We start from the raw sequence: 25440 nt of genomic DNA, 5'->3' as shown, positions 1-25440 counted from the left end.
CTTCTAATGCATAATGGTACTTGTACCCCTTACCCGAGTCCAAGACCTGAAAAGAAGGCTTTTGGTGAATCGTATTATGGTTTGAACTCCATCTTTCCGTTTACAGCATACTCATGTGCTTTCTTGCACAAATGTCTGCCTTGTTCCAAAACAACACCTGATCTGTGTTCCACTACATAATTTTGTTCTGCATAGTGGTTGCTTCCTGGAACTTCACTGCACTCCTTCAGGCAAAGAGCTGGAGGAGGAATTTTAACTGCTCCCACCTGCACTGTGCTTCGACTAGTTCACACTTATTCTGAGTTCCAATCACTCTGAGTGGCTGTGAGCTGGGACAAAGGAGTTAAGACTGCTTCTGCATTCAGAATCCATGCGTCAACTGTCTCACCTTTCTCTCAGCTTCTATATTCTTACTAGCCTGATGTCCTAATATCTGTGTTTTGTCTGTTGAGCTTCTGACCGTGTATGTCCTTCATTGCCAGCAGCTTCTCTCATTTTCTTGTTCTGATTTACTTTTCTGACCTTGTTCTGAATTCATGTGTGTGAAGAAAACTATTGCCAGGGTTGTTTAGTTCTTCCCTCAACAAAAACAATTCCCCTTTTCCTTGTACCCATGTTGGTTGCAGCGGCGTCTTCGCTCCCTTTGGCTCTTGCAGAGGCTGTTCTTAGAACTAGCTTCTTCAGGTTTAACTGCCACTTAAGATGGTGGCCGCAAATCCTTGTGAGGTTAGCACTCTAGTTTTTCTACCTTAGTCTCGTGCTGAAGCTTCCCTCCAGCTGTTTCTCTCTGGGAGCCCTGCACTTCAACTGTCATCCTGAGGAGAATGAGCAGTGTTCCTGAGGCGCTTCGTTTCATAGAGATTTCTTCCAGTTTTGAGTAATTAATTCTTCTTCTTGTTACGGTGTGCACACCAGCTACTTTTTCCCTTTTGAAGAAGCTGAATTTTTTCCTTCTTCCAACAACTGGCTATCAGCTTTCTGAGGAGAATTTGTGTTGGCTTAACAGAACTTCAAGCAACTGCAGTAAGGAATCCTTTTGAATGATTTCCAGACTTGCCAATATATATATGTACATATATATTCAAGAACTCTTTGTTTTGCAGACTTGTCAGTTTTAGAGACAAACCTCAGTGCTCAGACTAACTCCTAGAGACTGTCATTGAGAAAACTGAACCTTGAGAAGGAGTTTTCGTTTCCTGGAAAAGATATTAGTAGTTTGTATGCTTGTGAACTTTTGAACTGTTCTCCAGAGAACCTTAGAAACCTCTGACTCCTGTAGAAAAGAAGATATTACATGAACATTGTTCTCTTAGAGAGAGGCTAGTTTCTCAAAAGATCCAGGTTAGGAGAATTGGGTGAATATGAATGGCTGAACAGTTGAATGCACAGTAGGAATGTACTTATCTATGCTCTTATTACCCGACTGCAGGTCCTTCCTTTAAAGAAATCCCAATAAGAAAAAAGGTGCAGGTTTTCAGAGACACACACTGAATATCTTATCTTCAAGTGGGAAACACAGGCTGGAACAGGATCTGGAGGCGGTCTCTCTTTTTCTATTCCCCTTTCCCCCTAGTGGATGCAGGGTTCAGATAATCAGTTAAAGTCTGAGCACGCATCTGTTGAAGGGAGTTGGGTAAGAGGCATCTGCTCCTGTGGAAGTTTGATTTAATGGGTAATCTTCTGACAATGTGTGTTTTCCATGTACCAGCAGGGCATTACTTGCTTCAGTTTCTGATGGTTACATCATTGGATTCCTTGTTCTGAATCCTAGGTAGAGCGTCCATTTACCAGCGGGGCAATACTTGTCCCAGTGTCTGTGGGTATATTCTTGAATTCCTTGTTCTGAATCTTTATTACACTTATCTCGGGCCAACAGGGCATTACGTGTCTCAGTTCTTGTTGACAGTGGCATAACAAAGGCCCCTGCAGCCCCCAAAGTGAGGGGGGATCCCCGAACTCCAAGGGGCCACCTTAGCACAGAATCCTGGCTGAGAGCTGAGTAGTGAGCCAGGACACGGGGCTCCTCCATATACTTTGCAGGGGGCCCCTTCACGTTTCGTTACGCCAGTGCCTGGTGGGTACAGCCTGCTCTTAATCCCAGTATTGTAATTCTTGAATTCTGGAACCAAGTTCATAATTCCTTGACTCTATTTTCTCCTTGCTGTCTTGTCTGTCCTGTGTTCCAAGTATTCTTTCCACTGAGTTTTTTTTGTTCCATTCCAAATTCAATCCACTGTCTGCAGCGATTAGTATTCGTTTTCAGTGTGATCTCTGGCTTGGTCTCTGTTCTGATCAAGTAAGGGAAAGAGTTTTATCATTGTACCGAGGTACTTTGGAGTCATACCTGTAACAATGATGTTGCCAGTCTCAATCCATCTTTCACTGATAAACAACAGTCTGTCTAACAGCAGGACAAACTATGTATTCACTGTATGACTGTTGTTAAGTGCAATCTGCAGGTGTCAGTCCAAAGTGCGTTCCCTAAGCTAATAAAATACCTTTTGCCAAATACTTGTAGATCCTTGTAAGGAACTGGGTTTTTGATAGAGCAGTTGAAATCCATTCTCGAGCAACAACTACAATCCTTGTTTGGACGAACCACAAAAGTCACTAACCTATGCTAAACTCTCCAGTTGCTTGGCACAAAAGTAGTCAGGCTTAACTAAGAGGCACTGTCTGAAGTATTTATGCATCATGCAAACAGTACTAAAGTGAAAACACAGAAGAAAAGTCCCAAAACAATTTGGAAAAATAGAGTAAGATTTAATAAATAAAATGAGACCCAAAGAACAAAAATCCAACCAGATGGACTAGAAATATGCAATTTTAAACATTAAAGTACTGCCAGGAAGAATTAACTGCGGGTATCTGGTAGTGCTAGACTAGTACAAAGTCACAAGTTCAGGCTGACCATTATGGAGTGCTGGGCGGATACAGGGATAAGGGCTCACGCATGTCCAGTTGCAGGTGCAGGCAGGACCTGTTGCAGCAGGTCAACTGGGTAGTCACAGGGAGGCCTCTGGAGCGTGTAGTTTACCTGACGCTCAGAATATGAGGTCAGTCAACTGACCCTTGGAGTCACTTAGGTTAGCATGGAAAGAAGGCAGCAGGTCCAGCCTTCCTTCTCAAAGTGCAGAGCAGCCCCCAAGCAACAGGACAGTCCTCTGTAGAATGAGACATACCTCAAATATCAGAGCAACCCTCTCGGGAACAAGGCAGGCCTCAAGCAGCAGGGCAATCCTCTGGTAGCAGCAGTGCAGTCCTCATTAACAAGGCAGGCCTCAAGCAGCAGGGCAGTCCTCTGGGGAACAAAGCAGCCCTTCTTCTGTAATGTCCCCACAGGTCAAGGAGTGTACCGGAGAGCGGGTCTGAGGGTCCAAAATGTATATCTGGTGCCAGTCTTTGAAGTGTGAAAAACATCTAAACTTTTCCCCACATTCTGTCTGGGATTTTCTTTTCTCCAAGGGGTTTGGGGTGACAATAGACTGGTGTCAAGGTCTTTGTGAGTGTGCTGAGACAGCCTTTGAAATGTAAGTGGGGCAGGGGACAGCTCTACTTCTCCCTTCCTGACGGTCTCAGTCCATCTTGTACTGAAACCAACAGTCTCTCTAACAGCAGGACAAAGTTCGTTTTCACTGTATGACTGTTGTGAAGTGCAGTTTGCAGGTGTCAGTTTGAAGTGTGTTCCATAGGCTATTAAAATATCTTTTGCCAAATACCAGTAGATCCCTGTAAGAAACTAGGTTTTTGGTTGAGGGGCTGAAAACCCTTCTAAAGCAACAACCACAAAAGTCACTAACTTAACCCTCTAGTTGCTTGGTACAAAAGCAGTCAGGCTAAACTAAGAGGCATGGTCTTATGTATTTATGCATCAAACAAACAGTACTAAAGTGAAAACACAGCAGAAGAAAATTCCAAAAATAATGTTGAACAATAAAGTAAAATTTAATACATAAAACAAGACCAAACAATACAAATTAATCCAGGAGGACGAGAGCTGGTCTGAGAGTCCAATATTTATATCTGGTGCCAGCCTCTGAAGTGTGAAAAAAGTTCAGACGTTTCCCCACATTCTGTTTTAGAATTAATTTCCTTCTCCTGTCCAGGCTCCAAGGGGCCTGGGGTGACAATAGACTGGTGTCAAGTTCTTTGGGAGTGTGTGGAGACAGCCTTTAAATGTAATTGGGGCAAGGAACAGCTCCACCCCTCCCTTCCTGGCAGTATGGCCCTCTCCCACCTACAGCCATGTCCTACTGTTTACTGATTGAGCACAATACACATTCCTTAATAGGCCTAGGCAGCTGAAATCTTCTAGAAGTCCTGTGGAGGGACAGTCAGAAATAAGATTCAGCAGGCTTTTACTGTTTATGCATGGTGGCTTTTAATACTGTTGCTCAGGTTAAATATACATAGGGTTTAGGGGTGGGTGATGGATTCTGCTCAGCCAGCGAAATTCAGGGACTTTTGTTGGCTTTGCTGACTCTGTGCTCAATCCGAAAAATTGTCGAAAAATCACATACTAGACCACCTCTCTGAGAGATTTCTCAAAGCGGGTCGGTCACGGCAGGTTGCGTTGAGAAACCTGCTGCTTGCCTTGAAAATCCAATTAAGTGGCAGAAAGAAGCAACGCACTCTTGTGCTGAACATTGTGCCATTCGTACTGCTGTTACGCATAGGACAAACTCCTGGTGTTAAAAATCACCCAGAGAGAGCAGCGCAACTTACTGCATTCCTCCACTCATGGAATTCCACGGACCGTGGCAGAATTTTTTCAGCACCTCCTGGAGTTCCACTTCCAGGCCTAATAGGGATACAGCTAGATCTCATAAGCAGAGTTTGCTTCCAGTCGATATAACTCTACTAAGCAACATATAGAGCACAATTAGGTCTTGGAGGAGCGGAATACTCCGTCACAAAAGTGACAGATATCCCGTCCGCTGTATTACCATCCCATTATATCCTATGGAGATCGTAATATGGCGGCTGGGATATCCATCACGTTTGTAATGGATTATTCTTTCTGCCGAGATCGAAATCAGGCCCATAGTCTCTCCTCTACGGGTAGTTAGTGGATGGCACAACTGAGATGACAAGTCTTCTCTTTTTCCTTCTCTCCAGGTCCAGATATTGGCTGCCACTGGCATTCCTCGAGAGGCAGGAGAATACTCAAGTAAGTGAATGTATAAACACTGGAAGGAAGAACTACACTACTATTTTTAGTATTGTGCTCCCCTTACTTCAGGTTCAAACGTGATCCTCTTTGGCCCTTTAAATGAGCTCCCATCTCCATCGCCCCGTGTATCGAGTAAATAAATGGGAGCAACCTTATATCCCTTTTTACAGTAAGAGGGCTGAATACGTGGGCCTCATGTGACTTTTTCCACCCTGTGTTTTCTTATTTTATTTCTCCATCTCCCCATCCCCAAAAGTGATGGACAAACTTTTGCTAGTGTTCTTGTACACCATTTAATGCTCTCAGCCTCTCCTAGGCCTAGAAGTGACCTTATATGCTCTGTGAGAGTAGCCCTTCTGCCCTCCTCTGTGAGAGAGTCCCCCCTTTGTAGATACTTTGGCCCTCATTCCGACCCTGGCGGTTTCAATTCCGACCCTGGAGGGTGGAGGGCAGAGGAAGCACCGCCAACATGCTGGCGGTGTTTCCCGGGCCATTCTGACCGCGGCGGTAAAGCCGCGGTCAGAAAAGGGGACCTGGCGGTAACAGGGCCCCACAAAGATTTTCGCAGACACTGAAAATCGCGACGGGTGCCACTGCACCCGTCGCACCCCTGGAAATCCGCCGGCTCCATTCGGAGCCGGCTTCCTCTTTGCAGGGGCTTTCCCGCTCGGCCGGCGCGCGATCTTTTGGAGATCGCCCGCCGGCCCAGCGGGAAAATTGTAATGACCCCCGCGGTCCTTTGACGGTCTTTTGGAGGTTTCCGCCCGGCGGGTGGCCCCCATCGGGGTCGGAATGACCCCCTTTCTGCCTGTTCCTCCCCTTTATGTGATGGTGCCCGAACCCTATTCACTTACCACCATACAACTCTCCTGAGTTGTGGAGGGCATCTCAGCATGGGCTGGTGGTAACCAACACCCCTCTGTATAGCTTTCATAGACCTCCAACTTTTCTTTCTCAATGAATTCAACCACTCACATTGCCTTCTTCAGTCCAGAGGGCCCTTAGGATGATGCGTCCTTGCCACTGTCCTGCAACTTTGGGAAGTCCTCTCTTTTCCCCTCTGTGTCGGCATCCTCCCTCTCATCCAAAACACTCATCCATCTTCCCACAGTCCCTTTCTTCCTGTTGGCACCTCCCCGTCTGTCCTGTACACCATACTCCTTTGTCGATTTTATTCTGGTCTGCCAATGGGTTAAGCCCTCCAATTTCCCAAACGCTGTGTTTATTCCCTTTCCTTGCTATCGCCGACATTCCCCTGGGGACTTCATGGGATTATGGCACTTTGTATCCAGAAAGTGGGGTGGCGGCGTTTTTGAGTATTCACAAGGCCTCAGAAAGTTTAGAACAGGAAATGCCAACTTTGTAAAAGTGTCATTTTTTAAATTGTAATCTAAAATCCAACTTTATCATTAAAGAGGATTTTTAATTACAATTCATTTGAGTCCAAACAAGATATTTCTACCTGCTGTCAATCAAACCTTAGCACTTATTAAATGTAGTAAGGTTACCAAAGCTTATCCTATGGGAGTGGTAGGCCTTAGGGCAGTGAAAAGTTTTCAGGGAACCCCCACCCTCGTAGTCGGAACCCCTAGGGTAGGGTCAACTACTTCTGGGTAAAAAACACTCCCACCCATTCAGTGGTATATGGCCTGTGCCAATGGTGGAAAAAACTGTAAAAAGAATGGCAGGCATAAGAATTTCCCAGAGCCCCCAATCACCTCCTATGCTACCAGAAGTAAGCTCCAACCCTTTGCAGTCCCTCAATCCATAGAATAGAACCATTCATATATAGGTCTACTGTGTAGTGCGGGGTTCAAAGGGTACTATGGCCTGGAACACTTTAATTGGAACACTTTGGTCCTCATTACCACCCTGGTGGGCGGTGATCAAGTGGCGGTAGTACCGCCAACAGGCCGGCTGTAATAACTGCAAAATTATGACCACGGCGGGAACAGCTCAGACAGCCAGCCACTTTAACACACCGACCCCCAGGGCGGAATCAACAGGCACCACAGCTGTAACTGCCTACAGCCAGGCGGAAGACAATGTTCCGCCCACCTTTTCCGGGGTGGTACCAATGACATCAAAAGCCTGGTGGAAACACTGCACAGAAGGGAAACGACTCACCTGTGGAGACTCTGGGAAGAACCACGCCGCCATGGAGCCTGAGTTGCATGTCTTCCTCATGCTCTTCTACATGCTGCTCCACTACGAACACCAACGATGGCGAGTACTGCTGCCTAGTACACGGGGGTAGGAAAAAGAGAGTGACACACACGCAACACGCAACACCCCCACCCCAACACCATACACACAAGCAGATGCAGTAACATAACATATTGACCCCGTGCCCCTCAGGAATAATGCAAGGACAACTACAATAGTAGTAAGAAGAGTATAATAAGATAAATATAGCAGTAATATATGCATCCAAATAAAAAAGTATATACATTTTACAAATCAAGGGACACTGCCCAGTCCTCAATGTTTGTGGGCCACATCACAAAGTCCAAGGCCCCATCTTACTCCTGCAACAACACGGAGAGAACACTGCAGGGGCATCAGGTAAAAAATAGCCAGGCACCTCAGGGGGACCGGTAACGGGGGGCACCTCAGCCGGAAGATGGCACAACACCACTGGTCCTGGAAGGGGCAACATGCCCATCACTGTATCCTGGGGAGTGCAAGGCCACAGTCTCTCAAGTGGGTGACTTGCCCAATGGCTCTGGAGGGGGCAACATGGCCAGCGAGCTTCATCCTGTGGAGGATGGGGTGAGTGGATGTCTTCTCCACTGGTTCTGGAGGGGGCATCATGCCCAGTGAGCTAAATCCTGTGGAGGATGGGGTGAGTGGATGGCTTCTCCACTGGTTCTGGTAGGGGGCATCGTGCCCAGTGAGCTTCATCCTGTGGAGGATGGGGTGAGTGGATGGCTTCTCCACTGGTTCTGGGCGGGCATTGTGCCCTGTGATGCAGATCTTGGGGAGTGCAAGGTCACTGTCTCTCAGCTGGGTGTAATACCTACAGGATTTGCAGGGGCCAGGCCGCACAACAGCCCATAGACGCAGGACTACACACTGTCCGCCGGCGGTGACGGCTGTTCAGTGGTGGCAGTGGTGGCGGTGCTGCTGGTAGTGGTGGGGGGGAGGCACCAGCCTATCCCCTGCATCCTCGGACGGCATCCCACTGGGGCTGCTGCTGGTAGTGGTGGGGGGAGGCTCCAGCCCATCCCCTTCAGCCTCGGACAGCTGCCCACTGGTGCTGGTGGCGATGCTGCTGGTGGAGCTGGTAGTGGTGGGGGAAGGCTCCAGCCCATCCCCTGCAGACTCAGACAGCTGCACCATCATGGTTGGTGGTGGTGGCTCCGACTGAGTCTCAGCACCAGGCCCCTTGTCTCTACTGCCTGTTGTTGCAGGCCCCTTGCCCTTCCTTCCTGCAGCTGGGGCTGGCTCCTTGCCCTTCCTTGAAGCACTTGGGGCAGGCACCCTTTCCATCTGGCTGGCTGGTGGCTGAAGTCCTTTCCCACCTGGATTTGCTGGGGACACTAATGTGCCCGTGGACTGTATGGCTGAGGTGCTTGCCTGGGCTTTGACCACCCTGGCTTGACATGAGGGGTGGGGGGAGGGCTAGGGAAGAGGTCAATGGTGGCAAGGAAAAGCATCTTAGGGACATTGGGGCGGGAAGAGGGAGATGGTTTAGGAGTGGAGGAAGAGGGAGTGGTGGTAGGAGGTGTCAGTCTGCTGTGTTTGGGTGCAGGTGCATGGGCTGGATGCTGTTGTGAGGTGGATGGCTGCTGGGTGTCTGAGTGCTTGCGTTTGTGCTTTGGATGGAGGGGGCAGAGACACAGTGGGAGAGGACACAGGGGACGTGTGCATGGATGTGGGGCTGGTGACTACCAGTAAGGGGTGTGTACTAATAGGTGATAGGTGATGGTGGTAGTGGTTGAGGATGTAGTGCATGCAGGTGTGAGTGGAGATGCTACTGGGAGGGAGGTGGGCGAGGAGGAGGAGGGGGCCACAGTCGAGGCAGTGGATTGTGTTATGTCTGCTTCTGGATGGTGTTTGTGTGAGTGCCTGTGGCATGAAGTGTGGTGCTTGTGTTTGCCATGTCCACTCTTGTGTGTTGTCCTGGGTGTCTGCTCATCTGACTGTGTGCTTGGGATAGGTTCGGGTTGAGGGGAATGGGATTGGGAAGAGGAAGTCAGAGGGGGAGGGTGGAAACAGGGACAATGGCTGCCATCAGAGAGGAGGCCAGAGCCTGGATTGATCTCTGTTGGGCCGCCAAGCCAGTGTGAATGCCCTCCAGAAAGGCATTGGACTGTTGCATTTGGGCTGCCAGCCCCTGGATGGCATTCACAATGGTTGACTGCCCAATAGAGATGGATCACAGGAGGTCTATAGCCTCCTCACTCAGGGCAGCAGGGCTAACTGGGGCTGGGCCTGAGCTGCCTGGGGCGAAAGAGATGCCCACCTTCCTGGGAGAGTGGGCACGGGAAATTCACTGAGGGGCTGCTGGGAGGCGCTGCTGGTACGGGGGTGGTGGCTGTACCTGTAGCTGTGGTGGGCACAGAGGTGGCAACCACCTCCAGGGAGCTTCAATCGGAGGAGGTATCCGTGACAGAACTGTCCCCTCCAGTCTCTATGAGGTGCTCCCCTCGCCCTCCATCACACTGGTGCCCTCACCGACGGTGGATTAGGCCTCCTGGGTCCTGTGGGATGCAGCTCCCTCAGTCGATGGTGCCTCTGCTCCTCTGCCAGATGATGCTAATGCACATAAGGACAGGGTGACAAAACAAAAAGGGGGGGAGAGACAAAGGATACACTTGGTCAATGGCAGCACCAACACCACCGTTGGCGTACACGACACACTAACACACAGGGAACAGCCCTACACATTAGGCAATGCACTACCAGTCACAATGCTAGTCACCAGCCCATGGATAGGGACACCTGACACAAATTGCAGCATACCTGAGACCCACAGACTCCTGCCCAGTAGTGGATGCCTACTAGCTTGGTTGGAGGACTTTCACATCAGAACCCTGCCCAACATGGGACCTACTCTGCAATGCCAGGCCTGGCCTAGGGGCACCCACCGGGCCCACATCCCCCACCCAGATACCACCCCACCAGGCGTAAGTTGTAGTACAGGGCACTGTACTCACCCCTTGTTGCTGCTGTGATGCCCCCATCTAGCCCATCTAGCTCAGGATAGGCCACCACTAGTATGCAGGCCACCAGGGGAGGTCAAGGTTTGATGGGCACCCCTTCCTCGTTGGGAGGCCATCCCCAGTGTCTCAGGTCCTCCCACTGTTTCTGACAGTGGTAGCTCTGCCTGCCATAGACCCCCAGGGTCCGCACGTCCTTGGTGATGGCACGCCATATACCCTTCTTTTGATGGGCGCTGACCTGCAGGGAAATAGACACAGGGAAAGGTATTAGTCCAATCGTCCTGCCTGTTACACTTATGGCCCACCATGCCCCTTCCCATCCCCATTAGCACAGACATAGCCCAGCATACTTGCTGCACGCTGCCCAGGGCCCATCCACCAAAACCCCTCTACATGAGGCCTTCACACACATCACTCCATACATTCACACCCCATGCATCGTACTCACGATGTGCTCACCTGTTTGTCTGGAGGCCCATACAGCAGTTGGTACTGGGGTAGGACCCCATCCACCAGTCGCTCCAACTCCGCCGAGTTGAAGGCAGAGGCCCTTTCCCCAGTAACATGAGCCATGGTCGGTTCCAGAGACAGGTCACAGCAGCACATGCAGTATAGGTCCTCTGCTGTTGAAGGTCAGGAAGTGAGTGAGTGAACAGATAGAAAATGGCGGTCATGTCAGTGGCGGTGCGCACCATCACCGCCGGCGTACATCAACATTGGCCACTGTACCCCATAGGGCCCAATGATAACCAATGAGGAGTTGCACCTCGGTTCTCGACCGCCTCCCGCAACGGCGCACAACGTCAACGGAATTACCTTATTTCCACCTGTCCCTCCATACAGGACAGGCGGACGCCATTTCAGTGGGGGTTGCAGGCCATGGATCCTAACTGCGTCACAGTACACAAATTTACATTTTGGACATATCCCACCAAAATAATGTTACAGTCACAACATACATTGAACTGTAGTGGCTAGAATGTACAGATAATGACCAGCTGCTCACTCTTTTGCCCCATATATTGCAACCGCTGCAGATGAATAGGAGATGGAGACGTCCCTCCATGTACAGACCCCTGGTGGACTTGGCAACAATGGAGGACAGGCACATTATCCTCACCTATAGACTTGACAGGGCCACAATCACAGAGCTGTGTGCCAAATTGGAGCCTGGCCTAATATCTGCTATCTGTCAACCCACCGGGATCCTCTCTCCTATGAAAGTCCTATCAGTGTTCCATTTCCTGGCAACTGGTTATTTCCAAGTGGACAGCAGGAATGTCACAGCCAATGTTCTCAGTAGTGATGACCAGAGTGTTGTCTGCCCTGATTAAACACATGTGCAGCTACATCGTTTTCCCAAAGGTGGAGGATTTGGCCACAGTGAAAGCTGACTTCTATGCAATGGGACATATTCCCAACATCATTGGGGTAATGGATGGAACACATATTGCATTCCCCCCCCCCGGCAAAATGAACAGGTGTTCAGAAATCAAAAGAGTTTTCCCTCCATGAATGTCCAGATGGTGTGCCTGGCGGACCAGTACATCTCCCACATCAATGCCAAGTATCCTGGGTCTGTGCATGATGCCCTTATCCTGAGGAATAGCAGCATCCCAAATGTGATGGCCCAACTCCAGAGGCACAGGGTGTGGCTAATAGGTGACCCCTGGTTCCCACCCAGTATAAGTTGGTGTATGGGTATGTTGTGGGCCCTAAGGGTGAGTGTGTGGCTAACAGTTATCCCTCAATATTTTCAAGTAACTCTGATTACCCCAACCTCTCATGGCTACTGACCCCTATGAGGAACACCAGGACAAGGGCAGAGGAACGTTACAATGAGACACATGGGCGAACAAGAAGGATTATAGAAAGGACCTTTGGCCTCCTGAAGGCCAGGTTTCGGTGCCTCCATCCAACAGGTGGATTCCTGTGCTACTCACCCAAGAAGGTCTGCCAGACCATCGTGGCATGCTGTATGTTGCACAACCATGCCCTGCAATGCCATGTGCCTTTTCTGCAGGAGGAGGAGGCTGGAGATGGCAGTGTGGCAGCAGTGGACCCTGTGGAAAGTGAAGATGAGGAGACAGATGATGAGGATGAGGACAACAGAAGTGCAGTTATTCATCAATATTTCCAATGAGACACAGGTAAGACAGTGGTATTTCACATATAATTGACAGTTTGATGTGTGACATTGTCACTGGCAGGCTGTGAATTCCTACTTCTATGCCCACTCACTGTAACCTTTGGCATCTCTTTTTGCAGATGTTGGTGCCCCACTATTGCTCCTGGTGTGTTCAGTGCAGCCAACTACAGGTCTTTCCTATGTAAGCATTACTGTACAGTTGAAATGCAATGTTTGAACCTGGTTAAATTAATAGATTTTGAAAACATTTGACCTACATCATACTTGTATTTTATCAAAGTGTTTTTATTGCAGTGCTCTGAAGAAGAGGGGGTAGTGCAATGGGCTGGGGTGGTGATGGAGGAAAGTCCAGGTTAGAGTCCAGTCTATTTGTATCACAGGAGCAGTGTCCAAGGGGACATAGGAAGGGGAGCAATGGCAGTTCAAGGTGGACAGGTTGACAGAGTGGGACACAAGGGTGACAATCAGGAGAGTCTTATTTCCTGGTGGGGGTCTTGGCAATAGTCGCTGGCTTCTGCTTGGATTGTAGGGAATCTTTGTGGGGTAGTTCTCCTTCCTCAGGGGGAGGGGTGCTGGTGGTCGTGTGTCGGGGCCTCCCGTCCACTAGCGGCAGCGGAGGTGGAGGACTGTTCAGTAGTCTGGCTAGTGTCAGGGGCCCGCTGGTGTGCCACTACCTCCCTCATACTGTTGGCCATGTCTGCCAGCACCCCTGCAATGGAGACCAGGGTAGTGTTAATGGCCTTCAAGTCCTCCCTGATCCCCAGGTACTGTCCCTCCTGCAGCCGCATGTTCTCCTGCATCTTGTCCATGATCTGGCCCAGGGTATCTCGGGAATGCTGGTATGCTCCCAGGATCACGGTGAGTGCCTCCTGGAGGGTCGGTTCCCTGGGCCTGTCCTCCCCCTGTCGCACAGCAGTCCTCCCAGCTTCCCTGTTGTCCTGTGCCTCTGTCCCCTGAACCGTGTGCCCACTGCCACTGACCCCAGGTCCCTGATTGTCCTGTGTTTGTGGGGTGGCCTGGGGTCCCAGTAGTGGTGGACACACTGCTGATTGACGTGTCCTGGGGACAGAGCTATGGGCCCGCTGGGTAGGTGCTGTGGTGGTATTTCCTGCGGGAGAGGCTCTGTGGTGGTGTGAGACTGTGGCTGGGTAACCGACTGTCCGGAGGTCCCTGATGGCCAGGTTGGTCATCCAGATCCAGGTGACCAGAGCTGCTGTTATCACTGTATGCCTCTTCTGTGGGGGGACTGGATGTTGCTGGGACCTTTGTGAAGATGTAAATGCAGTGTTATTGTTTCTGTGTGTGACATATTGTGCATGGGTGTGTTGCCCTCTATGGTTGTTATTGCCCTGCCAGCTTTGCCTTGTGTGAGTTGTTATTTGGTGGGCTAGGTGATTCTCTGTAGTGTGCATGCTGTGGTGATAGGTGTCCATGCAGGTCTGTGAGTGGTGTCCATGCATTGGTAGCGCATGCAGGGCTTGGCATTGGGATGAGTGGGTTGTGATGGTGGTGTGTGTCGGAGGTGGTGGAGTGATGGGAGTGAGGGTGAGGGTGGGGGTATGTGATGGCATGCAGGTAGGGGGGTGATAGTAATAAAGAGTTGACTTACCAGAGTCCAGTACTCCTGCTACTCCTGCCAGGCCCTCAGGATGCATGATTGCCAAGACTTGCTCCTCCCATGTTGTTAATTGTGGGGGAGGAGGTGGGGGGTCCATCGCCAGTCCTCTGTACAGCAAATTGGTGTCTTGCTGCTATGGAACATACCTTCCCCCATAGGTTGTTCCACCTCTTCCTGATGTCATCCCTTGTTCTGGGGTGCTGTTCCACAGCGTTGACCCTGTCCAGGATTCTCCGCCATAGCTCCATCTTCCTAGCAATGGATATCTGCTGATCCTGGGATCCAAATAGCTGTGGCTCTACCCGGATGATTTCCTCCACCATGACCCTTAGCTCCTCCTCTGAGAACCTGAGTGTGGTGTGAGTGTTGTGGGTGAGGGTGTGTAGGGTAATGTGTTGGGGTGTGTGATGTGGGGTGTGTGGGTGGTGTATAGGTGTGGGTGGTGTAGGCGGTGTGTGGCTCTGGTCTTGTCTGTGGTCTCTGTCTCATGCCAATGGTTTGTATTCGTAAAGGGTTGTGGGTGATGTGGGTGTGTGTTTTATAGTGATGTGGGTGTGGTGTGTGTATGGGTGTCAGGTGTGTGTAGTTTGAATTGTCCAATGTGATGGTGTTTTCTTAGTGGGTGTGTATTTTGAGCACGGTGGTGTGTACCACCAATGGTTTACCACCATTGAATTCTGCCGCGGTGATTTGTGGGTCATAATGTTGTGGACGTAGTTCTGTTGTAGCGCCTGGTGTGGGTTTTGATACCGCCAGTTTATCATTGACCTTTGGGCTGGCGGACTTGTGTGTGTGGCTGTATAGTGACGGATTGGTATGTGTGTGTCATAATATGGTTAGCAGATATCCACTGCGGCGGCGGTATGTTGGCGGCAGTCGGCATGGTGGTAAGTGGAATTTACTGCCAATGTCATAATGAGGGCCTTTGTGTTAAAGCCCACCACATCATCACATCAATTCAAAAAAATGCTAACTGGTTATAATAATCACACCAACCAATCAACAATGTTTTCATATGACGTGTGTGGGAACCTTCCTTTCACACCTCTTGAGTTCAATCAACCAAATCTTTAAACCCTTCCCAGAGCCTTGTTCCCTGATATTTACACAATAATGCATTAGTAATGTGTGGGAAAACTAACTTATGAAATGATATAAATGTGTACCAGAACAATATACTATTATCCCACAGGTGCCAACAATATAAGAAATTGGTTAATAGTTGTGCAGGAAGTGAGGCCTGTGTATGTAATAGGTCCACTATTTCCTTATTGGGAACCAATCAATCAATCAACAGGATTTGTAAAGTAGACTTGTCACCCGTGAGGGTATCCAGGCACTGAGGTTTGCTGCGTGGGGCCTCAGTCTAACAGCCAGGTCTTGAGACTTCTTCTGAATTCTAGGTTGGAGGGAGAAGTTCTGAGGTTGACAGGGAGGCCGTTCCAGGATTTTGCTGAACAGAAGACGTGGCCACCGTAGGTGCTGCGGCAGATGCACAGGGTGCGCAATGAAGAGGAAGGCAGAGCGCAGGTGTCTGGAGGGGCAGTGGAAGTTCAGGCGGTGGTTGAGGCATGCAGGTCTTTGGTTGCTTGATTTGGCATCATTTGTGTACAGGGAGCCAGTGGAGATTACTTGAATGAATTAAAGTATTTTTGGGAGGTGTGTCATAAGTCTGGCATATAGAACGTTGCCATGGTGTAGGTGGCTGGTGATGAGGGGCTGTTGTGACAGTTCATCTGGTGGCGATTAGGAGCCATTTGAAAATCTTATGGAGCATGTGGAGGGTAAGGAAGCAGGCAGAGGAGACTGTGTTCATCTTGTTCTTTATGTTGAGTTTATTGTCAATGATGATTCCTAGGTTTTGGGCATGGTTCGTGGGGGTGAGGGGAGCCCTAGTTCAGTGAGCCAGCACGAGTCATTCCAAGGTGAGGTGGTGTTTCCGAACAGCAGAGCTTCTCTTTTGTCGGTGTTGAGTTTGGCGTTTGAGGCAGTTGTCCTTCATCCAGTCGGTGAGGCTATTCATGCAGATGTGGAAGTTGGCCTTCGTGGTGGAGGGGTCTTTGGATAGCGAGAGGATGAGCTCTGTGTCATCTGCATAGGAGATTATGTTTAGTCTGTTGTTTCTGATGATATGGGCAAAGGGCGTCATGTAGGTGTTGAAGAGATTGGAGATGAAGGATGATCCCTGGGGGATGCTGCATATGATGTCCCCAGGCTTTGAGGTGAAAGGAGGGTGAGGGACTGTCTGAGTTCTACTGGATAGAAAAGGGGCAATCCATTTTAGGGTGTTGCCTCCGATGCCAATCTGGTGGAGCCTCTTGAGCAGAATGTGATGGGAGACTGTGTCAAAGGCTGTTGAGAGGTTGAGGAGGATAAGGGTAGCTGAGTCTGTTTGGTCAAGGAGGATTTAATATCGGAGTTCTGGGGCTACCATTGTAGCACTTGACTTTCTCAGGAGAGCAGTCAGTCCAAGGTCTACTCAGGGGAAGTGGTTTGGGCTACTAATCACCATTCACTGGCACACAATAATAACACTCAATAAATTATTGTCCAGTCAGTGCATTTACTTTATAAAAATGAAAATTACATTTATTACACACAAACTACATACTATGCATTAATTTACGAACATATACATACGTCAAATTGAAAATATCTTAGATGACATTGAAATCACCATTGGCCTAAAAGAGTCATGTCCCTCCACCTATATCATGTTACACATTATAACGGGGTTTCACTTTAACTAAAATAGGCCCGTTATCTTTGTCAAGGGTTCACCATATTATAAGACCAACAGACCACATGTTAAAACACCATAATTTTGTGCGTAATGCAATATTCATGCATCCATGAGATCCCTGCCCGCTTTTAATCTCTCGGGAGGAGGGGGCGAGAGAGTGCTCCCTGTTTTTCTTTTAGCAGTGGGGTGGTCACGATTTGGGGTCCCGGGCCCCATATATGACACTGGCCCAAGGTTTGGGATGCCTGCACCAATAGAGCTCTAGGGAGGGGGCCCAAAGCACATCCTATCCCATGGTTAAAAAATTTATTATAGTACTTGCTCAGACCCCCTGGCCCTGGACCACCCTGGCAAGCGGGAAACCTTGTGCAGTGGATCACCACACGCTCTGGGGCCTCACTGTGGGTCAATGGTCATCTATCTTAAAAAGACCAAAACTCAGGTCTCATGGGGCCGATTTGGATCATTGAGAGCTCACTTTCCTCCTGGAGGCAAGCTGGAGGCACCAAGAGCAAAATTAGCAGATCTCCTCCACTACTGGGGTCTCAGCTCTACCCCACACTGACATTACTTACAGGGCCTTTCCCACCAAAACATCAAAGAGGTACCCTTCCTGTTTTAGTTCCAGTTGTCTGGGCTTTCCTCCTCTGTTCATTGGGCCTAAGCTGTCCCCAGCCATGCTACAGTGTGATAGGTAATAAACAAATGCAGATTTTCATCCCAACCACTTCTTCGTCAGGAGCTGAGGGAAGCATGGTTAATGAATCCTTTTGTATGTGGTGGCCTTTGTTCCCTCTGCTGGAGAGAAATGTAATTCACTTGAACTAGCAGGGTGACAAAAGGCCTGGGCTCTGATCCTTAGCTGAGCCATTAAAAATACAACCCATAAGATGTACAAATATCATCTTGAGACCTGCGAATACGGACTGGGAGCACCTTTTTCACCCCAAATTCATACCACACTAGACTTTGTAGGCTAAGGCAGATTGCCCTTCCATCTACAATAACGTAACTGCAGACAAAACAGTTAATCACACTGACTTTACCTATAAGTGCCCACTAATATTATAAGGCCTATGCCAGGTCAATATCTAACCCTGCAGAGTCTCCTCTGCATAAGGGCTACCTGTGAGCACATACTGGGCACTGTATGATAGTAGTCTCACACACACAGTCTGCACATGTGTAACCAGCCAAGTGCCTCTTACCCTAGCCGTATTACAGCAGCCTTATCTTAAGAGGCTGAACTAGCGGTAAACATGCACAGTCCATTAGCCATGTGATAACTGGGGGTGAGACACATGTAGTGAGATTCATCCACAGTAAAAAGATTAAGTGATCCAAAAATAAATTATCTGGGCATATGAAATGGGTGGAATCCATTTTGCAACACGATCCATGCAAGTCATGCAACCCTGGACTATCCTCAGTGTCTAGTTTTCACAAATAGGCAGAATTAGTATGTTTCCCTGGATACCAGGGGAGCTAGAGCCAAAATTCTACAGCTACCTAAAATGGGGAGGTTACCTTTCAGACAAACAAGCCAATGGAGAGCGTGTGTTTTATCATTTCACAGTGTGCTTTACTCTGAAGATGCATTGATATATTTTTTGTGGACAAGGTACTCTTAGGCATTTGGCATTAAGTACCCTCTATGTAAAACATATCCTCTAAAGAAAACACAAAGGCCCTGAGTGTTGGACCTGGCCCTCTCTGCAGGGTCACCACCAAGCTTTTTCCCTTCCCCCTCCTTCTCTGTGCTGAATTCGTTGTTATTAGCCTTAGGACTCTATGCACTTTACCACTACTAACCAGTTCTAAAGTGCTTGTGCTCTCTGCTCTAAACATTGTGGTATTGGTCTATTGCCAATTGGCATATTTAATTTACTTGTAAGTCCCTAGTAAAGTGCTCTACATGTGACCAAGGCCTATAAATTAAATGCTACTTATGGACCTACAGAACTGATTGTGTCACACACTTAAGTAACCCTTTAACCATGTCTCAGGCCTGCCATTGCAGAGCGGGTATGTACAGTTTTACACTGTCATGTCAACCTATCAAAATAACCCTTATGCCAGGCCCAACTATTCCCTTTTTATATATGAGTCACTCGTAAGATAGATCCTGGACAACTTAAAGGGAAGGGTATAATGTATTTAAAAGGCAGGACACATACTTTTAGGTTTTACATGCCCTGGTTGTGAAAAACTCATAAATTTGATTTCCCTACTGCAAGGCCTATCTCTCCCATAGGATAACATTGGAGTTGCTTTATTGTATTTTATAAGCATAATTCCAAAATGGGAAGAGATATTTCCTTCAGGTTTGGTGTCTTTGGAATCGCAATTTAAAATCCTAACCTAAAGTAAGATTTTAGATTGCAATTCTGAAAATGCCACTTTTAGAACGTTGGCATTTTCTTACTATAGCCATTTGGTGCCTGTGTCCTGTCTCTGATCATGTCTGGGGTGGGTGACAGTTGGACTTTGTGTATTCCTCCTAGACAGCCACATACAATGGCAGCTTAGGTGAGACATGATGGGCCATCCTGGCAGGATGGGAGGGAGGAGCTGGATCGAGCCTTACTTACACCTGAATAGGCAGTGTCCTGTCCACACACAAATAGCTGCATAACCCTGTGTAGTAGGTCTGGGACCAGGGCAGGAAAGGCAAAACCTCTGTGCACTTCAAAGGCCTGCCTTTGAAGTCTCCCCCACTTAAGAGGCACCACTGGGTTTAAGTATTGCACCCTAGACACCACCACTTTAGTACACTTATGGACCTGCAGATACTTTGCCAGGCAGAAGGACTGCTGTGCTGCTAAAGGACTACCACTCTGCTACACTATACTCTGCTGGACTCCTGCTTTGCTGGGCTGACCTGCTGCTCTCTGCCTAAACCCAAAACCCAGAGTGACTCCAAGCCCTACTCAGCAGGTCTCCTGATCAGAAGTCTCAGGAACATAAATGGCTTCCAACCACCCTGCTTCTGCACCTGGACTCAGCCATCTTTGAGATTACCCTGCCAAATTGTGCCCCCACTAGTCTGGACCCTTGGAAGTGGGCCTATGGTGCTTGCCAGTAGAATCAACACATCCTCGCTGCTGAGCGATACATCCCAGAGTAAAAACGACTCATCTCCTCAGCTGAGCTGCACATCCTTAAGCAGAACCGCGGAATCACTGCTGCTGCATTGATTGGTCCTGTCACAAAAGACTTGCATCACGGCAGCATCCCATATCTTGGGTTTGCGGCATCGCCTTCAGAACACTTTTCCCGGTGCATACTCCTCATATCTCCCGCTGACAGCGGCATCGATGACGACGCATTGCAGCTTCATAGCACATCAAAACCAACGCATTGCCTCAGCTGCACAATACATCCTCAACACCAGCCAGTGCATTCCAAGCCCCTTCAACAGAATAATAGACATTTATGCAGTAGGACCTCTTATGAAAGACTCGCCGCTTCTTTAAATCAACACATCAACTCGGGTGCGCAACACATCTTTGACACTGACGCATGCAATGCTCCGCAAGCAGGATTTAAGGTAAATTGTTCAGCAAGCCTAACTAGTTACCTGTAGCCTACCTGCACTCCATCCTGGCTGGCCTGAACTTGTGACTGTCCCGGTCCAGTGCAAAAAGATATCCCCAATAACACTTTGTGCTTCTTGGTGCTATTTTCACCTAAAACTTTGAAATTCTATATTTCTGGTTCTAGTAATTTGATGTTTGTCGTTTTGGTCTTGTTTTATTTATTAAACTTTGATCTATTTTTCTAAACTGGTGTGGATTCTTTTTGTGTGTTGGTTTTACTGTTTTACTGTTTGAAATGTTGCACAAATACTTTATACACTGCCACTACGTTTAGCTTGATTGCTCTGTGCCAAGCTATCAAAGGGTAAGAAAAGATTAATTTAGGGTTTACCTGTACCTCACCCTGACTAGATTGTGGCTGCTGCTTCACCAGGGCTCAGACCCTAATCAACCAAAAATCCAATTTCTATCATTGGTGGCAGTGGTGTGATGAAGACTTGTGTTTGTGCAGTGCCACACAGTGATTCGGTGTACATTACAATTCCACATCTAAGATCAATTAGAATTTGAAATTCTCCATGAATGGCATTTTTATTTTTTTCAAAAACCATGTCTCTGTCTGCTGTAGCTATAACTACACCTGTAAGAATGGAATTTGAGCTGGCTAACATTGAGGTCTGTACTTTGTGAGACTACAGTAGAAGATGATGGAATGGAGGTGCCTGAAGAAGACCATTCTGAAGAACCACCTGCAGTGGAAGGGAAGGGTTTGATCCCTGAAACAGAGCTTCCTACCAGGTCAGAAAGCAGTGTCTCTCCCTGCAGCCTCTCCCCAGAGGAGCTGGCAGGGAGGAAGGAGGAGAAAGAGTTTAAGCTGCAGATGGGTAGTTTAAATATGGAGGGAGAGGGGAAAAAGGCTGCAAGTTCCTTGGATGAGAAAAAAGCTGAAATGGCCCAGGAAGAAAGAAACACGTTGTTTGCTCAGGAACTGAGCCTCAAAGAGCTGGACGTCAAAGCCAGACAGATAGTTTCCAGCAGTGATGGTGGCTGCATACCCGCAGTAAGGAGAGAAAAGGATATGGATACCCCAGGATTTTGTGCCCTGTTATGTAGTGGGAGATGACAAAGACAAATGGTTTTCTGCCTATCAGGCTGCACTGAGGGTTCACAAGGCACCATTTTTCCTGTTGCAAATGGCCCGATTCGTTAAATCGGACCGTTTGCGACAGGAAAAAAATATTTTGGTATGTACAGACCCTATTTTGCGACTCAGTAATCTATTTACCGAATCACAAAATAGGTTTGTTGCATTGTTTTGTGACTGTGAATGCGGTCACAAAACAATCGCAGTTAGCACCAGTTTCAAACTGGTGCTAACCCATTCGCAAATGGGAAGGGGTCTTTTGAGGAAACGGGCTGCATTTCAAAAAATAAAAACTGCTTTATTTAAAAGCAGTCACAGACATGGTGGTCTGCTGTCTCCAGCAGGCCATCATCCTTGTTAGGGTGGCCATTCCCAATGCGGTCGCAAATTGCGATCTACCTCATGAATGCGAATCGCAAACAGTGTAAAGTACACTGTTGTACATAAGGTTTTTCGGCTCCCAATTTGCAACTCGCAAACGAGTCGCAAAACTCAGGGTTGTACATCTGGCCCCTGGAGAGCACTGGGGAAGAGGGGTTTCTTTGGAAACATATGTCTACTATCAGGAGGGACACACTCTTGACATTAGAAGTTGAGGACCAAACCAAGTACACCCCCATGAAAGCCATTTCACTTGTCACATTTTGTCTGACCCTTCAAACATACTGCCAAGGTTCAGGGACAGCCAGAAGCTCCCCAAACAATCTTTGGTAGATTTTTGTGGACTACTCCACCCTCGTTGGGCACGGGGCAGCAAGTTTAGGGATTTGATTGAGTTGTGCCATTTGATCATGAGAGAGCACATACTCAGTGTCTGTTTTACAGAATTGCACCAGCATCAAGTCGAAAATCAGCTGACTGACCTCAGGAAGCTTGCTGAGGAGCCGGACCTCTGGGCTACCACCACAGTGTCCAAAAAAGGTATCTGGGAGTGACCCCAGGAAGGTTGGTTCAGGTTTCCCCCTAGCAGAGTGAGGGGGAGTTTAAAAATGACCCATACAGTTCCCAAAGTGAGGGAGGTGGAAAGGGGTCCTATGCCTCATCTGAGAAACATGGGGTATATTATGGTGGGCGGTGGCTTAGCACACTCCAGTTTTAAGCCTGCTACTTTGAGTACCTGTTGGAAACGGCCCTCTCTACAAGGTCACTCCCAAACCTTTTACCTTCCTCCTCCTACTTTTTGCTGGATGTTTGCTTGTTGGCCTCAGCACTATGTGCACTTTACTGCTTGCTAACCAGTGCTAAAGCATGTGTGCTCGCTCCCGAAGACATAATTTGATTGGACTATACCTGACTAGCATATTTTACATGTAAGTCCCTTGTAGACGTTTTATCATATACTCAGGGCCTGTAATTAAATGCTACCAGTGGGCCTGCAACACTTATTGTCGTACCTTAACACTTGTCCCAGGCCTGCCAGTGCAGCCTGAAGGCAGTGTCCCACTGCCATGTCGACTTAGCATTTAAAACCCTTTGCCACGCATTAAACTCCCCTTTTATTACATATAAGCCACCCCTAAGGTAGGCCTTAGCTAGCCCATAGGGCAGGGGGCTGTGTAATCAAAAAGTAGAGCATGTACTTTTTTGTTTTACCTGTCCTCTAAGTGAAAAAATCCAAATTCATTTTTTAACTACTGCAAGGCCTACCCCTCCCATAGGATAACGTTGAGGATGCCTTATTATATTTAATAAGTTGTAATTCATAAACCAGAGGTGGTAGATATGCCATGTTTGGTATCTATGAACTTGTAATGATAAACCCTCTTTAATGGCAAAGTTGGATTTATCATTACAAGTTTGAAAATGACACTTTTAGAAAGTTGCCATTTTCCTTCCCATAGCCCTCTGTGCCTATAGCCTGCCTTGGGTCACATGACTGGGTGTAACTGACAGTTGAGACTTTGTGAATTCATCTCAGACAGTCACATAATAGTGGGATTAGCAAAGCCTGAATGAGCCATTAACTGACTTGATGGGGGCGGAACTAAGCACAGCCCCACTACACCTGAATAGGCTGAGCTCTGCTGCCACACAATAGGCTTAATGACCCTGTACTGCCAGTGCCGCCAGCTTGAAGCCAGGTCAGAGGAGGCAGGAAACTCCTGGAACTTCAGAGAACCCTTCTTGAAATGTCTCCCAACTTCTACCAGCAGGTCACCAGGATAGAAAAATAGGGCTCTCAGTTGCTTCTCAGTCTCTCAGAAGACTGCCTGCTGATGTGAACTGATGTGCACCCTACCAGACTGCTGCTGTACCTGGAGGGACTGCTTTCTTGCCTAGAGCCTACCTTGAACCTACAGAGGCCAGCCCTGCTGTGCAGCCCTGCATCTTCACCTGCACCCAGGACTCCAGAAGTGACTCCAGGGGCTAGTTTAGTTGGCTCCCTGTTCAGAGCCGCCAGGCCATAACAGGCTCCCACCATCTTGAATCCACAACTGGACTCAGCCTCACTGAATCTTGAACCCCCAAGAGGTCTCCATCCGTTGGTTGAGGTGCTAAATGTGCCCAGATGGCAATTTTTTTAAACTAGGGACTTGCTGTTTTGAACCTTAAACTTTAAAAATTCATAACTCAGTTTCTACTAATTGGACTTTGATGATTTTGATGTCAAATAATTTATGACAATTTTCTCTATTTTCTAAATTGGTTTGGGATTTTTATTGTGTTGTGTTTTTACTTGGTACCGTTTGTGTACTGCCTAAATACTTAACACATTGCCTCAAAGTTGAGCCCGACTGCTTTTTGTGTCAAGCTACCTAGGGCTAAGTAAAGGTTAATTCAGTGACTTTTTGTGGTTCACCCTGCAAGGGACTGTGGCTGTTGTTTGACCTAGGCTCACGTCCCAGTCAACAAACAACACAATTTCTCACATTCGTGGAAGTGGTGGGATCAGGACTTGTATTTGTGCAGTACCATATAGTGATTTATGTTGCCCACAAATCCCAGATAAATCACAATTGATTTTTAAACTCTCATCTTTTCCTCTCAATGGGTCAATTTTCTAAATTTTACTTTGCGTCATCTTCATCAACTTCGGACTCTTGTTGCACCAGTGATACCTTGCCAGGATGTTCATGGATCTCAACTCCATTGTACTATGAGAGAGCTGAAGAAGTTCTGCAAGGAAAGGTGGCTGCTTCTGAAGAAGAAGTCCACAAAGCGGAACCTGCAGAAAGCCCTGTATGCTTATGAGGAAGCATACTCGTTAAAGGCAGCAGAAAACTGGGAGGGTCAAGGAACCTGAGAAGGAGGACCGCTTTAGAATTATAAAGAAACCAAAGCCATGGAACCTCCTGGATGATTCAGAGGACTATGAGGGCAGTGACTCTGAGAAGTATGAGGAGGAGAAGGACAATTACTTGGCAGAAGCTCCAGAGGAGAGTGGGGGGCCAACATAGAGGGAGTCCCTTGCTGGATCCCCTGCAGGAAGCACTGTTTCTTCTTGTACCCAGTCTCCTGAGGAGGTAAAGAACAGACAGACTGAGAGGGACCTGAAGCTGCTGCTGGCCCAAATGGCTGCAGAGGAGCAGAGGCTAACAAAGCCCTGGCAGATGAGCTCAGGGCTGAGGCTGAGAGAGCCTTATCCAAGGAGGAACTTGCCAGGAAGGAAGCTGATTCTGGGAAGGCCTTGGCAGAGAAATATCGTCTGCTGGCTCATGAACTTAGTCTCAGAGAGCTAGTAGGGTCTCCCAGGAATTGTGGCAGTGACAATACCATATCCAGTGTTGAAGGAAGGATCCACACACCCAGATACTTGGTGCCTGATTTCAGGGAAGGGGATGGCATAGACATGTGGTTTGAGATATATGAGGTCACTATAGAAGCACACAGGTTCCCTGAGGAGGATTTGGGAGCTGACCTATGGAGGTATATACCTGGTGATGGTAGAGAAACCCTACTGGCCCT

Source organism: Pleurodeles waltl, chromosome 3_1 (assembly GCF_031143425.1).
Source record: "Pleurodeles waltl isolate 20211129_DDA chromosome 3_1, aPleWal1.hap1.20221129, whole genome shotgun sequence".
NCBI classification, from domain to species: Eukaryota; Metazoa; Chordata; class Amphibia; order Caudata; family Salamandridae; genus Pleurodeles; species Pleurodeles waltl.
The sequence above is the reverse complement of the archived record's forward strand: the minus strand, read 5'-3'. Positions refer to the sequence as shown.